Source organism: Pongo pygmaeus, chromosome 5, assembly GCF_028885625.2.
Source record: "Pongo pygmaeus isolate AG05252 chromosome 5, NHGRI_mPonPyg2-v2.0_pri, whole genome shotgun sequence".
Classification (NCBI taxonomy): Eukaryota; Metazoa; Chordata; class Mammalia; order Primates; family Hominidae; genus Pongo; species Pongo pygmaeus.
In genome coordinates this window covers 112,217,057-112,233,947 of record NC_072378.2, presented here as the reverse complement: position 1 = coordinate 112,233,947, position 16,891 = coordinate 112,217,057, and the positions used below count along the sequence as shown (strand labels likewise).

Genomic DNA, 16,891 nt, shown 5'->3' with positions numbered 1-16,891 from the left:
TAAAATATATATATATTATATATTCATGTGACTCCAGCTATGCTGAGCATTGGTTTATCAATAAAGTCCTGAGTCTACTTTGTGGACCTACAACTTAAAAGATCTTGAAAAGGATATGGAAAGAGCTGACATGGTAGTAAAATCATGACCTCAGTTCCTAAAAAAAATAAATAAATAAAAATTGAGCTACAATATGATCCAGCAATTCCACTGCTGGGTATATAACCTGAAAAAAAGAAAATCAGTATATAGAAGAGATATCTGCACTCCTATATTTGTCGCAGCACTGTTTACAATAGCAAAGATTTGGAGGCAACCTAAGTGTCCATCAGCAGATGAATGGATAAAGAAAATGTGGTACATATACACAATAGAGTACTATTCAACCATAAAAAGAATGAGATCCAGCCATCTGCAAAAACATGGATGAAATTTTATGTTAAGTTAAATAAGCCAGGCATTGAAAGACGAATGTCACATGTTCTCACTTATTTGTGGGATCTAAAAATCAAGTCAATTGAACTCATGGACATGGACAATAGAAAGATGGCTACCAGAAGCTGGGAAGGGTAGTAGAAGGTTGGCAGAGAGGTGGGAATTGTTAATGGGTACACAAAAAATAGAAAGAATGAGTAAGACCTACTATTTGATAGTACATGGGATGACTATAGTCAATAATAACTTCATTGTACATTTTAAAATAACTTGATGTAATTGGATTGTTTGTGACTCAAAGGATAAATGTTTGAGGGGATAGATACCCCATTCTCTCTGGTGTGCTTATTTCCCATTGCATACCTGTATCAAAACATCTCACATACCCCATAAATATATACACCTACTATTTACCCACAACAATTTTAAAAAAAATACAAAGTTTAAAAATAAAACAATTAAACAAAAAAATGACCTCAGGGGAAATGATTAGACAGAGTATGTCAGTCAGGAAAACTAATGAAGGTTTAGAAACAGTTTACCTTTTAAAATGCTTCTTTACAAATGACAATAGAAAAAGAAAGGAAATTTAACAATGAAGAAGATTCAAAAGTCAGACTTTTTGTTTGTTTGTTTGTTTTGAGATGGAGTCTCACTCTGTCGCCCAGGCTGGGGTGCAGTGGCGCAATCTAGGCTCACTGCAAGCTCCGCCTCCCAGGTTCACGCCATTCTCCTGCCTCAGCCTCCTGGGACTACAGGTGCCCACCACCATGCCCGCCTAATTATTTTATGTTTTTAGTAGAGACGGGGTTTCACTGTGTTAGTTAGCCAGGGTGGTCTCGATCTCCTGACCTCATGATTCGCCTGCCTTGGCCTCCCAAAGTGCTGGGATTACAGGCGTGAGCCACCGCGCCCAGCCTCAAAAGTCAGACTTACAAGAAACATAGGCTGCTAACTCCTGTAAGCACTATATAAAACAATTTGTCTGAAATAAGTGAGTTATCCATTCGGCACCCCAAGGAATAAAAGCATAGTGCTGAAAGGTACCATTCAAGGTAGCAGTGACTTGATCTGGAACAGACCCAGGTAGTCTTCCGCCCTTCTGAACTAAGAGAAGGACTGTAGCGGCAGTCACTTGTGAAATGCATTGTAACCTGAATGGCGGGATGTGTGAGAAAAATGTTACCCCAACTTTTCATGTGCAGGCATCTCTTTACTATTTCTCCTCCTCCTCTAGCCTCATGTTTTAAAATGTTTTTCCTTCTGTATTAGCCTGCTGGGGCTGCCATAAAAAATACTCCAGACTGAGTGGCTTAAACAATAGAAATTTATTTTCTTACAGTTTTGGAGGCTAAAAGTCCAAGATCAAGGTGCTGTCAAGGTTGGTTTCAGTTGAGGGCTCTCTTCATGACTTGCAGATGACCACATTCTCACCATGTCCTCACATGGCCTTTCTTTTGTGTATATGCGGAGGGAGAGAGGTCTCTGGTATCTCTTCCTCATCTTGTAAGGATAAAAGTTCTGTAAAATTAAGGTGTTCCCCCTACAATGTCATTTAATCTTTTTTTCTTTTCTTATAGGTTTTTTTTTTTTTTTTTTTTTTTTTTTTTGAGATGGAGTCTCACTCTGTCGCCTGACTGGAGTGCAGTGGCACACGATCTCTGCTTGCTGCAACCTCCACCTCCTGGGTTCAAGCGATTCTCGTGCCTCAGCCTCCCAAGTAGCTGGGACTACAGGTGCCTGCCACCACACCCAGCTAATTTTTGTATTTTTCATAGAAACGGGGTTTCACCATGTTGGCCAGGCTGGTCTTGTACTCCTGACCTCAAGTGATCCACCCACCTGGATCGCCCAAAGTGCTGGGATTACAGGTGTGAGCCACTGCACCCAGCCCATTTAATCTTTATTATCTGTATTTATTACCTCTTTATAGGCGCTATCTCCAAATACAGTCACATTAGGGGTTAGGTTTCAACATGAAGTTTGAGGGGACACAATTCAGTTCATCACACCTACCAAGTGAAATGTATTAAGTAGTAACTCATTTCTTAATAAGGCAAAGTAATTTATAACCACAAAAGAAAGCTTCTGAGAAAATAAGATAGTGCGTGTAATTGCCCTGTTTTAACTTTAAGCAAAAGCCAAATTTAGCATTTCATTTTAATTATACATTTTTAATAAATATGTCACTGTTACTTTTATTTATTTATTTATTTATTTATTTATTTTTAGACAGAGTCTTGCTCTGCTGCCCAGGCTGGAGTGCAGTGGTGTGATCTCGGCTCACTGCAATCTCTCCCTCCTGGGTTCAAGCGATTCTCCTGCCTCAGCCTCCGGAGTATCTGGGACTACAGGTGCCCGCCACGCCTGACTAATTTTTGTATTTTTAGTAGAGACAGGGTTTCACCATGTCGGCCAGGCTGGTCTCGAACTCCTGACCTCAAGTGATCCAACCGTCTCGGCCTCCCAAAGTGCTGGAATTACAGGTGTGAGCCACCATGCCCGGCCAACTTTTAATTCAATATTTTGAAATATGGAAAATAGTATGTCAGGCTCTGTACTGCCACATTGTATTTCTTAGGTATCCAGGGACACTCGATTGATCAGTATCAATATCTTTACTCTCTTTTTTTAGCAAAAAGGTACCCACTACCTCAGCAAGTGCCATGTATCCTACAAAGATGAGTAAAACACAGAGATGAAACAAGTACACTAATAATGCAATACAACTAATTTCTTATGTTACAAAAACTCTTCGAGGATTTAAAAGGAACATTCACTCCTGGTGGAACATTCCCAGGTGACTTCATGGGCAAGGTGGCATTTGAGTTGAATCTTTAAGATTGAGGAAAAGAATACAAGCTGAGGGGACAGGATGAGTAAATAAAAAGACACAGGGTTTCTTCTGGAAAGGGAAGTAGTCTCAGTTGGTTGGGCTGAACCACAGGGAGCCATCAAAGACTTCATAGCAGCAGAAAGAGAAACACAGTGAGAATCATGATTTGTCAACATTAATCGGGAAACAGTCTCCTGGCTAGATTGGGCAATAGGCAGCAGAGAGCCTGGAATCAGGATAACCCATGTCGTGCATTGGTAACCGTCCAGGAGAGCCTAAGGAGGCCTGGATTTGGATGCTGGCTGTGGTCTGGAAAGGAGAGAACAGATGCTGGGATCATCGCCAAGGTTCTATCAAGATGGTTTGTCATATGTTTGAAGAGTAAGGATGAAAGAGAAGTCAAAGGTGCTGCTGATGTTTGTAGAAATGTATTAAATCATGGCAGAGAAGTCTCTGCAGGGACCTTTTAACATAAAACCTACTAAATCAGTGGCTTTCAGACTGAGGCTCCACGGAAATGCCTGAGGGTTCAAGTCCTCCAGAGCAGCAGGAGGCTGCTCCCTACCTCCTTCAATCACAGCAGCCTCTTTTTTTAATCTGTTTTATAGATGGATTTCACATGAAATTTTGCTGGTTTTTAAAAAAGGGATTCTCTGCTCTAAAATATTTGAGAACCACTATGCTGGGGCCTTCCAAGCTGACATTCTAAATCAAGACTAGTCTCCAAAATGTTACTCAAAATCTTATTCAAATCAGTGCCTCCTAGGCAGTTTCCCAGCAGTACACACGCCTGCCTTGGGCCAGTACGTGTCACTGGTTGCATTGAGCAGCTGATGCTCAGAGCACTCCTGTAATAGCGCCAAACATGAGCTAGAAATCTTTAAACAATTGGTGCTCTCCTGAGAGATATTTTTATGCTTCCTGTTCCCTGTCTGATGGTATTTTTGGCCCTTTTCAAGGACATTAGGAAATTCCACTTTTGTCTCGGTCATTACCTGGGAGTACTGAGGACAACAACAAAGGAGCTTGGGAGAGAGGATAGGATGGTAGTGGGTAGACCAGATAACCACTATCTTTTGATCTTCATAGGAAGGACCAGATGTTCATTCAGTTTTTATTCTTCTAAACCAATTATTCCATCGCAATGAATATCATCTTATTCTGAAACAAACCACAGTTTCTTACCTGCACCCTGAGCTAACAAGATAGCTCTCAAGTCTTACTCTCTCCTTTCTCGATACAGTAGTTCACCCCATTTGTGGTCCAGAAGCTGTTTCCAGTGATCTCCAAAGGGGAAAAGTACTTCCATGATGAACATTATGTCTATAAAAATCAAGAAAATAAGCATCAAAAACTTCAGTTTTCCATGCGAATTAAAAAAGCGGCAACCTAAGCATTTCATAGTGTCATGAAGGCAAACTGCAGCTTGTTTTAATTTGCCTTATAACATATCTGCAGTATACCTGGGGAGAACTGATGTTCTAATGAATTAGGAAATCTTCTTTTATCTCCTTCTACCTGTAGCTTGAAGACCTCAGCTTTTAAAAAGCTGTTGATATTGAACAACTGTCAAATTTGGCAGTTATTCACAACTGCCAAATATTGGAATTTCCAATGACTACTGACTCAGGTAAAAAATAGTGTTGATACTTATTAAGCTTTCATGATTTACAAAGTGTTTTCCTATATGTTTCCACCTTTAATCTTCACAACCATCTTACAAACCAGGCAGGCCGGAGGTTATTCATCTAATTTATGAAAGCATGGAAATGTTAAATGATAAGCCCAAAGTCTCCTAGCATGGAACCTTGTTGAGACAGCAGGAAGTTTCACAGAGTTCTAGATTGTTAGAATGTGAAGAGCCTGGAAATCATCATGCTGCTAATATCATTGAAGAGGAAGAAACCAGAGCCAGAAGTTGAGTCACTTCCCCAAGTTCCCACACAGGGTTTCTAGAACTGGAACCACAACCACGTTTCCTGGCTCTGGGGTCAGTTGTCTTTCTCTACTGCATCACAGAGCAGGGACGCCATCACAGGGTGTTGAGACATTAAGTGAGCTGGATCAGACGAGAATATATCCATGTTTACCTTCGCCTTATAACTTATGTAGCCATCTGTGTTGTAGAACTAAGTAATTTAATTGCTAAAACATTGAAAGTTCTCTTCGCCTTTGGTCATTATATTTATGTCAACTTTGAATTTAATTTATAACCAAATCATGCATCCCATTTCTTTCATTTCAAGCATTTTTTGCCTTGGCCCCATATGCTATCAACCCCTTAAACCATGCTCTCAGCACCTATATTTAGAAAGTAAGCATTCGAGTGCATTAAGATTTCAGAATTTCCGGCTAGAGTTTTCTGGTGGTCACATAAAAATAAACAAAACATCCTTGATCTTAAAAGGAAGAAAGAAAGATCTATTTCAAAAATGAACAATAACATTTTTGTTTTAAAAGTTGAAGAATTAATTTTTAAAATTCCTAGACCATATCATGTCTGGTATTCCTCCCGTACACAGTGATCGGTCAGGTTTCCACATGACCTTATGAAACTTTCCTATCATGTACCAAAACAATTGAAATGTGAGAAATTAATGAAGAAAATGAAATGTTGATAGCACCAAAGTTGTCCACTCTGGCACTTGTACCCCTCCATGACCTTCTCAACCTGCTTTATAACAATTCTGAGTTTCAGCAGCTCCATTTTTATATGTAAAATTTTTCTACTGTTAATGTCACAGGCAAATCACCCTAGTCTTCTAACAGCAAAAAATATATATATATAATACCTGTTTCTCGAGAAAATCTGCCAATTCCCAACAGAACTATAGAACTTTATGATATAATCCAGGGACTTTGCTATGAACAGCATCTGCTGAGATGTGCCCTGAACCTAACAGAGGACAAGGAAAAAGGGGTATTTCAGGGGTTTGGGGCAGCCCCACGTGGTCTGCAAAATAGGAATGTTTCTGGGAGGCAGGACAGTTCTAACCCTGCCCATTCCATGGTCCATTTTTAAAATGGCAGGCACTTTCATGCCTCATTCTCACCCTAGTCTTTGATGTCAGGAGGATCCTCAGTATGGTGAGAATAATACTGTATTTCAGATGAAGCTGATGTCTGTGTAAGGTCAGAGTAATCATCTTTATGAGTATTATCTGAAGATATTTGGATATCCAAAGATCTTTGTAAGGTTCTCAAAACCTCTAGGTTTTTATTAAAGGGTTGGGCTCTTCCTGGTCTCAAACAGTATTTGTGGTTACTTTGGCAGATGAAGCACATTTTTCCCGTGCCCTATGTTTTTGGACATGCAGTATATCAAAGTGTTCAGTGGAAATAAGCATTCTGTCATTTTTTTCTTAGCACATTTTTTGTCTTCTCTTCCATTCAGTTATGTTGAAAGCTACATGTTGGATCTGTTTTTTAGTTATGACATTAGATCTTCATCTGAGATTATCTAAACTAGTTTGGTTTTCTTTTGATTATAATCTCCTTTTTTTTAATCTGCTAACACAAGCTCATGTTTATCTAGAAAATGCGCTTTCTCCTCAAAGTCATGAATCGCATGAATTTCCTTTGAGTTAGTTCAAATCATCTAGAAATTAACAAATTTCAAAAAAGAAAAAATATACTAAAATGTAGTCAAAGCTTTATGAGAATACTTTATTTGCTGTATCTCAGCTAGTCACTGAGTAGCTGTCATAAACCTATGACATAAACCTATGACATAAACCTACTGTCATATACCGATGACAGTACAGTATTGAAAAACCAGGTGCACCAGGTTCTTGTTTTCATTCTTGATAGGTTCTAAGTTCATTAAACCAGTCTTGCAGTTACTCAGAGATCCACAAAACCAAGTGTTCCTCTTGTTATCTTGCTTAGCTCATTTTGGGTAAAATGCATCAAATGGCAGAATGAAAAATTTAAAATAAATTTGTTTTTATAGTTGAATGACATTCTCCCTATGTATAAGTTATAACTTGAAAATTATTACTGCTTCCAAGATTCCTAACTTTCAGGCCACATGAGAGTGACTCATGGGATCCTGGTGGCCACAAAGGATTAACAAGGCTTCCAGATGTGCCTTACACTGATTTCAGGAACTAGGGCAAGTCTCCAATATTATCTACAATGTGTGGAGAGAGGGTGGTTTGTCCATGTGAGTATACTACTGTCAGCCGGAAGTTTGCTGAAGATGTCACAAAATTTAATTGCTGATATTAAACTAATCCTTCCAAAGAAATTCCCAGCAAGTAGAAAAAAGTAAGTTCATTGGTGTTTTTATTGAGAGAGATTACCAGGAGTGAAAGATGCCTGTTTGAAGCAAAGAAACAACAGACAGACTATAAGTTTAGCCTGTCTACCTTATGAGGAGTAAACTAAAAACTGCCCTATGATTTCTTTCAGCCTCAGCTTTCCTTCTTTCAGGAAATCCTTCACAAACCCCACATCTACCAAAGAACCATTTTTGATTCCCGCTCTTCCCTATGTTAAAAGTAATTTCTTGCTCCTCTTAGCTCACTCAGCATTTCTTTGTACCTCTCATGATATTATAATTCTTAGCACTTTCTTCCAAATATACTAGTAAGTTACAGATACAACTTAAATTTCCCCCATTGAACCCCTGAAGGCCAGAAAGGTCTATGATTCATCTTCTGATTCCCCAAATTGCCTGTGCAAGTTCCTTTTAAAATTGGTGCTCAAAAAAAATTGTTTATGCTTTCCACAATTATTTGTTGAAAACCCATTTTGTGCCAGCCCCTGGGCTGGGCCCTGGATAGCCAGTGGTACATGAAGCAGAGACAAAATGAATAAATGACCATACCAAATACTGAAAGCCAAAACAGTGCCTACTTTTCTGCTTGTGGTATGTGTATGCTCTGATACAATTCTGTTGTGTAATTCTGAAGAACAAGTCAAGATAGCATTCGGCGTGACATCAATAGTCAACCACAGTGTCCCTGGCTGCTCATTCCAGGAGCTCCGTGCTGCGAGTGAGACTGCCTTTTAAGCTAAAAGCTTTGTCTTTCCCACTGTATATGGAAAAATTGACTATGCACTTTCATGGAGAAGGTCTAGCTAAGAAATGTTTATATTGGAACAAGCCCCATCTCTAAATCTGGGCTTGTTGCTGAATGGTATTTTGTTTCCTTGGATCAGGGAAGGGGTCTGGAAACATCTGTAATGAAAGTGTTGTTTTAAAATCAGCACAATTTTTTTCCTCAAATGACAGATAACAGAGTTGCTTTAAATCAAACACTCTCAGCCTTCCCCATTCATTTCCTTTCATAAATGTGTATTATTTTGTTGTCATTAAAATGGCAGTGTGAAGACTAGATTTGTTGCACCCCAGACATTGCCATTCCCTTTGCAGTCATTTTCTTTTCACTTTAGTTTGTGTTCTTTACGTTCACTTTTAGAAATGTGCTGTAACAGAATAGCTATCTCGATCACAACAGTTATCTGGGGGCAAAATTTCAAAGCTACAAAATGATGGTGTATTGTAAAGCAATTCTGAAACTATCCTCCAAAATTTTTACTCAAAAGAAATGTACACATTATGCCATTTATAAAATGAAAAGTTAAAGAAAATACATGTTTACATTAAATAGTATTTCACAAAAATCTAAAAATGAAATCTTAGGGAAGGGAAATTAGGGGAAGAAATAATACAAAATACTCTTAAATAACATGAAAAGGGTGGAAATTCTGTAGCAATTTTGAATACCATTCATGCTTTAAAAAGAATAGAAGTAGCTTATGAATGGTTCATGATACTGTAGTTAAAATTATATTCCTGTATATTTACCACTTGTTGCAAAATCTGTTTTTTAAATAAGCTCCCCAAATTAAGGAGCTGAGTGTTCAGGATGGTAATCCATCTGCCTTGCTTTCTGTAAGCAGTTGGTGCTTGGTGTATTTGTTTATTAATGAATTATTTGAAAATGGCCTTGTTACCAGTGTCCCTGAGCTGACTGCCACTCTGAAATACTGGGATTTTAGCCTAAAGATCCATTCTTCTGAGGCTTTTTAGGTGTTTGACACATAGTAGAGATGTAAAATATCTGCTAAATGGGTTCTACTGCTCACATTTTACAAATAAGAGCACTTGGAGTAGAATTTCATTATCATTTGTCTCATAAAACTTAACTCATAAAACACATGACAGAGTGGGAGTTCAACACACAATCCTTAGTTTGGAACCAGTTACAAACCCTCTGTGGTGTATAGCCTTCCTTAGTGTTGAAGGATAAAGGTGTTGGTTTCATGGCTCAGTCAGAATTGCAGTGATGGTATTTTATTAGTACAATTTATGGGCCACAGTTTTCCTGTCAGGTGGGGCCAGACATATGTCAAGCTGCCACATATTCTGCCTGAGCAGACATCTGCCTCTGATTCATGAGGGAAACACCTGCACACATGCTGGTGTATATTACACGGAGACGCATCCTTTTCCAGGGCCATTGTCAGATCCCTCAAATGGAACAAAGGAGGTGTCAGGGATACAGCTGGATGTCATATGACGGGCTTCTATCGAGGTTGACTTTGCTAATGAGGGATCTACATTATTTGCTTCATGGTCTATTTCTATCTACACTATATAAAAACTGTTAAAACTAAAACATCAGTTATAAATTATTGTATTTAAATTAAGAATAATTGCCATATGTCAAACCAAGTAATAAGAGAGGGCTGATGGGCAGTCTCTGAGGACTATCTGATAGTCTGGAGTGTCCATCTGGACTCAGCCACACACACTCATGGAGCAAACCTGAGTTTGCTTAAGAGAGGTCACTCCACCTTACCCCATCCATCACCTGCATTCTCCCCTCCAAGATGACTGGGGAGTGGTATTGAGACCTTCTGATGACAATGGCACTTTCCTGAGAAAAAAGGGGATATCTTCTACGAGACTCTTGATAAATCTGATAAACTTGAACAGAGTTGACTTTTATCCCGGATATCCCAGGGAAAGGCAGAGATGGACAGTATAAGTTTGTTTGCAGCCCCAGAAGAGGTGTGAGCTTCAGCAATAACACCACAGTTTTCCAGCATCATTTTCTTCTTCATCATCATCCTCATCAGGAAGCGTGGTTGAGCGAGTAGAGCACTAATGGTGCATCACCTTGCTCTATGTAAACAGCTTTCAATAAGTTCCTTCTTCGCTAGGCCTCAGTTTTCCCAAATTTAAAATTAAGAATTAGATACAGTCCTTCCCAGCTCTGGCATTCTGTGTTTCTGTAATGCCAGGATGCATCCAATACATATTGATTAAGCATCTGCTCTATGAAGGCACTGCGGATTCAGCAACAAATCAGGCAAATCCAGTTTCTGTGCTCAGGGAGTTAAGTCTTCCAAGGAAGAAAGACAAGGAACCACTAACTTAAACATTGCTAAGCTGTGTGCCCTAAAGAAAAAAATAATTGCAGCTCACTCAGGAGAACCAGTTAAAACAAATAACCCTGGTACAGACAAGTCCAAAAAGAAGAGAAGAAACTAATAGTTACTGAACAATTTCTATGCCTTTATATTGGACATTAAATGCATTAAATATTAGTTGATCCTCACAACCATTCTAGAAGGTAATAAGGTGAGCAGCCCCATTTTTTCAGAAAGGGAAACCGAAGCCTAGAGTTAAATAATCTGGGCAAGGTCACCCAGGTAGAGCTGGAACTGAAATACTGATGATCTCAGGCTTTCTGCTGCCTCAGGCTTCTCCAAAGGACTTAACTATAGGAAATTACATCCACTGCAAGGAATAGATTGCAGTGTGTCATGTCATGCCCATGGCAGATCAATCAGTTATGTCTAGAGGCTGTGCTATCTTAAATGTAAGCATATTTGGAGGAGAAATTCATTCATTCACTCAACAAGCATTTACTGCACAGCTGCCAGGTGCATGGTGAACAAATGGGGACTGAACACAGATATACATGGACATTTCTTAAAATGGCAAAAAGTAGATTTATCATATCCTAGCCATTTTGTATGTAAATGCTAAAGAAGTAACACCTAAATGTGCATGTTCCTGGGGAAATAGAAGTGGTTACAGAGCTATTAGAAGCATAAGAAAAAAAAAGGACAAAGAATTTTAAAGGAATTTGTTCCCCACATATGAAATGTTCTTGATTCTTTCATTTAACATTTAATTCACTACAATTGTATTGAGAAACCTATCAAAATTGACTAGTTGACATGGATCCCACCTTTGAATACAAACCATCATCTATTTTGATTTTCTGAAAATGTGCTCCATCAATTGAACAGGGGAAAATGTCATTTTGCTCAAGTTGTTATAAATTATGATAGAGGAATTATGATACTGGAGTGAAATCCATCTTTCTTTAGATAGTGCAATCCATCTTTCTTTAGATAGTGCAACTTCAATCCCCAGATGGATAGAATTCCATTTGTTAGTTCTTTTCAGTCTTCTACTAGCTATTCCAGAAATATGCCTTGTAAGAAGCACTTATGTCCATGCCGTTTCCTACCTATGGCCCCCAGTGAGACCATGAGAAATTTTGTTGTCACCACTAAATGAAGGCTTAGAATAGTTACAGCTAAAAAGATCTTCCCATTTCAACAAAGAACAATTATCTTGCAAGAGATGACTTCAAAGAGTTGAACTCAACTTTTTGAAATGGAAAGTTGAGTTCAGGATGTTGGAGGAGATAATGGGTGTTGGTATGGTTTTGGCTGTTTTCAGAGACTTGTGCCTGAAGAAGGCTGAGGAGGATTAAGGTTATTTAAAGAGGAGGAGGGGAAAGCAAGGGAGATGGGCTGCTCTCCACCAACAAAGAAAGTGAGAAATGGGGCCATGAGGAAGACATGATTGAAAGAAGCTGAATATAAGTAATCCTAAACTTTTGGTCTATTTCTAGCTCAGTCTATGAGCCACAGGGATTTCTGGTGTCGTATTTAATAATTTTCTAACAAAAGCTGACTGTGCTTTTGTTTTAGGGTTTAAAACCATCCTAATTGGTAAATTAACATTTTTCTTTTTTTTTTTCTTTTATTATTATTATTATTATTATTATTATTATTATACTTTAGGTTTTATGGTACATGTGTGCAATGTGCAGGTAAGTTACATATGTATACATGTGCCATGCTGGTGCGCTGCACCCACCAACTCGTCATCTAGCATTAGGTATATCTCCCAATGCTATCCCTCCCCCCTCCCCCCAACCCACAACAGTCCCCAGAGTGTGATGTTCCCCTTCCTGTGTCCATGTGTTCTCATTGTTCAATTCCCACCTATGAGTGAGAATATGCGGTGTTTGGTTTTTTGTTCTTGCGATAGTTTACTGAGAATGATGATTTCCAATTTCATCCATGTCCCTACAAAGGACGTGAACTCATCATTTTTTATGGCTGCATAGTATTCCATGGTGTATATGTGCCACATTTTCTTAATCCAATCTATCATTGTTGGACATTTGGGTTGGTTCCAAGTCTTTGCTATTGTGAATAAGGCCGCAATAAACATACGTGTGCATGTGTCTTTATAGCAGCATGATTTATAGTCCTTTGGGTATATACCCAGTAATGGGATGGCTGGGTCGAATGGAATTTCTAGTTCTAGATCCCTGAGGAATCGCCACACTGACTTCCACAAGGGTTGAACTAGTTTACAGTCCCACCAACAGTGTAAAAGTGTTCCTATTTCTCCACATCCTCTCCAGCACCTGTTGTTTCCTGACTTTTTAATGATTGCCATTCTAACTGGTGTGAGATGGTATCTCATTGTGGTTTTGATTTGCATTTCTCTGATGGCCAGTGATGATGAGCATTTTTTCATGTGTTTTTTGGCTGCATAAATGTCTTCTTTTGAGAAGTGTCTGTTCATGTCCTTCGCCCACTTTTTGATGGGGTTGTTTGTTTTTTTCTTGTAAATTTGTTGGAGTTCATTGTAGATTCTGGATATTAGCCCTTTGTCAGATGAGTAGGTTGTGAAAATTTTCTCCCATTTTGTAGGTTGCCTGTTCACTCTGATGGTAGTTTCTTTTGCTGTGCAGAAGCTCTTGAGTTTAATTAGATCCCATTTGTCAATTTTGGCTTTTGTTGCCATTGCTTTTGGTGTTTTAGACATGAAGTCCTTGCCCATGCCTATGTCCTGAATGGTAATGCCTAGGTTTTCTTCTAGGGTTTTTATGGTTTTAGGTCTAACATTTAAGTCTTTAATCCATCTTGAATTGATTTTTGTATAAGGTGTAAGGAAGGGATCCAGTTTCAGCTTTCTACCTATGGCTAGCCAGTTTTCCCAGCACCATTTATTAAATAGGGAATCCTTTCCCCATTTCTTGTTTTTGTCAGGTTTGTCAAAGATCAGATACTTGTAGATATGTGGTATTATTTCTGACGGCTCTGTTCTGTTCCATTGATCTATATCTCTGTTTTGGTACCAGTACCATGCTGTTTTGGTTACTGTAGCCTTGTAGTATAGTTTGAAGTCAGGTAGTGTGATGCCTCCAGCTTTGTTCTTTTGGCTTAGGATTGACTTGGCGATGCGGGCTCTTTTTTGGTTCCATATGAACTTTAAAGTAGTTTTTTCCAATTCTGTGAAGAAAGTCATTGGTAGCTTGATGGGGATGGCATTGAATCTGTAAATTACCTTGGGAAGGATGGCCATTTTCATGATATTGATTCTTCCTACCCATGAGCATGGAATGTTCTTCCATTTGTTTGTATCCTCTTTTATTTCCTTGAGCAGTGGTTTGTAGTTCTCCTTGAAGAGGTCTTTCACATCCCTTGTAAGTTGGATTCCTAGGTATTTTATTCTCTTTGAAGCAATTGTGAATGGGAGTTCACTCATGATTTGGCTCTCTGTTTGTCTGTTATTGATGTATAAGAATGCTTGTGATTTTTGTACATTGATTTTGTATCCTGAGACTTTGCTGAAGTTGCTTATCAGCTTAAGGAGATTTTGGGCTGAGACAATGGGGTTTTCTAGATATACTATCATGTCATCTGCAAACAGGGACAATTTGACTTCCTCTTTTCCTAATTGAATACCCTTGATTTCCTTCTCCTGCCTGATTGCCCTGGCCAGAACTTCCAACACTATGTTGAATAGAAGTGGTGAGAGAGGGCATCCCTGTGTTGTGCCAGTTTTCAAAGGGAATGCTTCCAGTTTTTGCCCATTCAGTATGATATTGGCTGTGGGTTTGTCATAAATAGCTCTTATTATTTTGAGATACGTCCCATCAATTCCTAATTTATTGAGAGTTTTTAGCATGAAGGGTTGTTGAATTTTGTCAAAGGCCTTTTCTGCATCTATTGAGATAATCATGTGGTTTTTGTCTTTCGTTCTGTTTATATGCTGGATTACATTTATTGATTTGCGTATATTGAACCAGCCTTGCATCCCAGGGATGAAGCCCACTTGATCATGGTGGATAAGCTTTTTGATGTGCTGCTGGATTCTGTTTGCCAGTATTTTATTGAGGATTTTTGCATCAATGTTCATCAAGGATATTGGTCTAAAATTCTCTTTTTTTGTTGTGTCTCTGCCAGGCTTTGGTATCAGGATGATTCTAGCCTCATAAAATGAGTTAAGGAGGATTCCCTCTTTTTCTATTGATTGGAATAGTTTCAGAAGGAATGGTACCAGTTCCTCCTTGTACCTCTGGTAGAATTCGGCTGTGAATCCATCTGGACCTGGACTTTTTTTGGTTGGTAAGCTATTGATTATTGCCACAATTTCAGCTCCTGTTATTGGTCTATTCAGAGATTCAACTTCTTCCTGGTTTAGTCTTGGGAGGGTGTATGTGTTGAGGAATTTATCCATTTCTTCTAGATTTTCTACTTTATTTGCATAGAGTTGTTTGTAATATTCTCTGATGGTAGTTTGTATTTCTGTGGGATCGGTGGTGATATCCCCTTTATCATTTTTTATTGCATCTATTTGATTCTTCTCTCTTTTTTTCTTTATTAATCTTGCTAGCGGTCTATCAATTTTGTTGATCCTTTCAAAAAACCAGCTCCTGGATTCATTAATTTTTTGAAGGGTTTTTTGTGTCTCTATTTCCTTCAGTTCTGCTCTGATTTTAGTTATTTCTTGCCTTCTGCTAGCTTTTGAATGTGTTTGCTCTTGCTTTTCTAGTTCTTTTAATTGTGATGTTAGGGTGTCAATTTTGGATCTTTCCTGCTTTCTCTTGTGGGCATTTAGTGCTATAAATTTCCCTCTACACACTGCTTTGAATGCATCCCAGAGATTCTGGTATGTTGTGTCTTGGTTCTCGTTGGTTTCAAAGAACATCTTTATTTCTGCCTTCATTTCGTTATGTACCCAGTAGTCATTCAGGAGCAGGTTGTTCAGTTTCCACGTAGTTGAGTGGTTTTGAGTGAGATTCTTAATCCTGAGTTCTAGCTTGATTGCACTGTGATCTGAGAGACAGTTTGTTACAATTTCTGTTCTTTTACATTTATTGAGGAGAGCTTTACTTCCAAGTATATGGTCAATTTTGGAATAAGTGTGGTGTGGTGCTGAAAAAAATGTATATTCTGTTGATTTGGGGTGGAGAGTTCTGTAGATGTCTATTAGGTCCGCTTGGTGCAGAGCTGAGTTCAATTCCTGGGTATCCTTGTTGACTTTCTGTCTCGTTGATCTGTCTAATGTTGATAGTGGGGTGTTAAAGTCTCCCATTATTAATGTGTGGGAGTCTAAGTCTCTTTGTAGGTCACTCAGGACTTGCTTTATGAATCTGGGTGCTCCTGTATTGGGTGCATATATATTTAGGATAGTTAGCTCTTCTTGTTGAATTAATCCCTTTACCATTATGTAATGGCCTTCTTTGTCTCTTTTGATCTTTGTTGGTTTAAAGTCTGTTTTATCAGAGACTAGGATTGCAACCCCTGCCTTTTTTTGTTTTCCATTTGCTTGGTAGATCTTCCTCCATCCTTTTATTTTGAGCCTATGTGTGTCTCTGCACGTGAGATGGGTTTCCTGAATACAGCACACTGATGAGTCTTGAGTCTTTATCCAGTTTGCCAGTCTGTGTCTTTTAATTGGAGCATTTAGTCCATTTACATTTAAAGTTAATATTGTTATATGTGAATTTGATCCTGTCATTATGATGTTAGCTGGATATTTTGCTCGTTAGTTGATGCAGTCTCTTCCTAGTCTCGATGTTCTTTACATTTCGGTATGATTTTGCAGTGGCTGGTACCGGTTGTGCCTTTCCATATTTAGTGCTTCCTTCAGGAGCTCTTTTAGGGCAGGCCTGGTGGTGACAAAATCTCTCAGCATTTGCTTGTCTGTAAAGTATTTTATTTCTCCTTCACTTATGAAGCTTAGTTTGGCAGGATATGAAATTCTGGGTTGAAAATTCTTTTCTTTAAGAATGTTGAATATTGGCCCCCACTCTCTTCTGGCTTGTAGGGTTTCTGCCGAGAGATCCGTTGTTAGTCTGATGGGCTTCCCTTTGATGGTAACCCGACCTTTCTCTCTGGCTGCCCTTAACATTTTTTCCTTCATTTCAACTTTGGTGAATCTGACAATTATGTGTCTTGGAGTTGCTCTTCTCGAGGAGTATCTTTGTGGCGTTCTCTGTATTTCCTGAATCTGAATGTTGGCCTGCCTTGCTAGATTGGGGAAGTTCTCCTGGATAA

At 38.8% G+C, this 16,891-nt stretch overlaps 1 protein-coding gene and 1 long non-coding RNA gene across 10 annotated transcripts in view; one reads left to right on the top strand and one right to left on the bottom strand.

The window, feature by feature from the left end:
• LOC129039580 (uncharacterized) overlaps positions 1-4,777 on the bottom strand; it is a 68,247-nt gene extending 63,470 nt beyond the window's left edge. Inside the window, exons 1-2 of the long non-coding RNA XR_008503344.1 lie at positions 4,735-4,777; positions 4,457-4,594 (exon numbers count right to left, since the gene is read on the bottom strand). This is a non-coding gene — a long non-coding RNA (uncharacterized LOC129039580). The remainder of the gene's footprint in view (positions 1-4,456; positions 4,595-4,734) is intronic.
• Positions 1-16,891, top strand: part of LAMA4 (laminin subunit alpha 4) — a 151,523-nt gene that overhangs the window by 13,360 nt on the left and 121,272 nt on the right. The gene's annotated exons all lie outside the window — the stretch shown is intronic.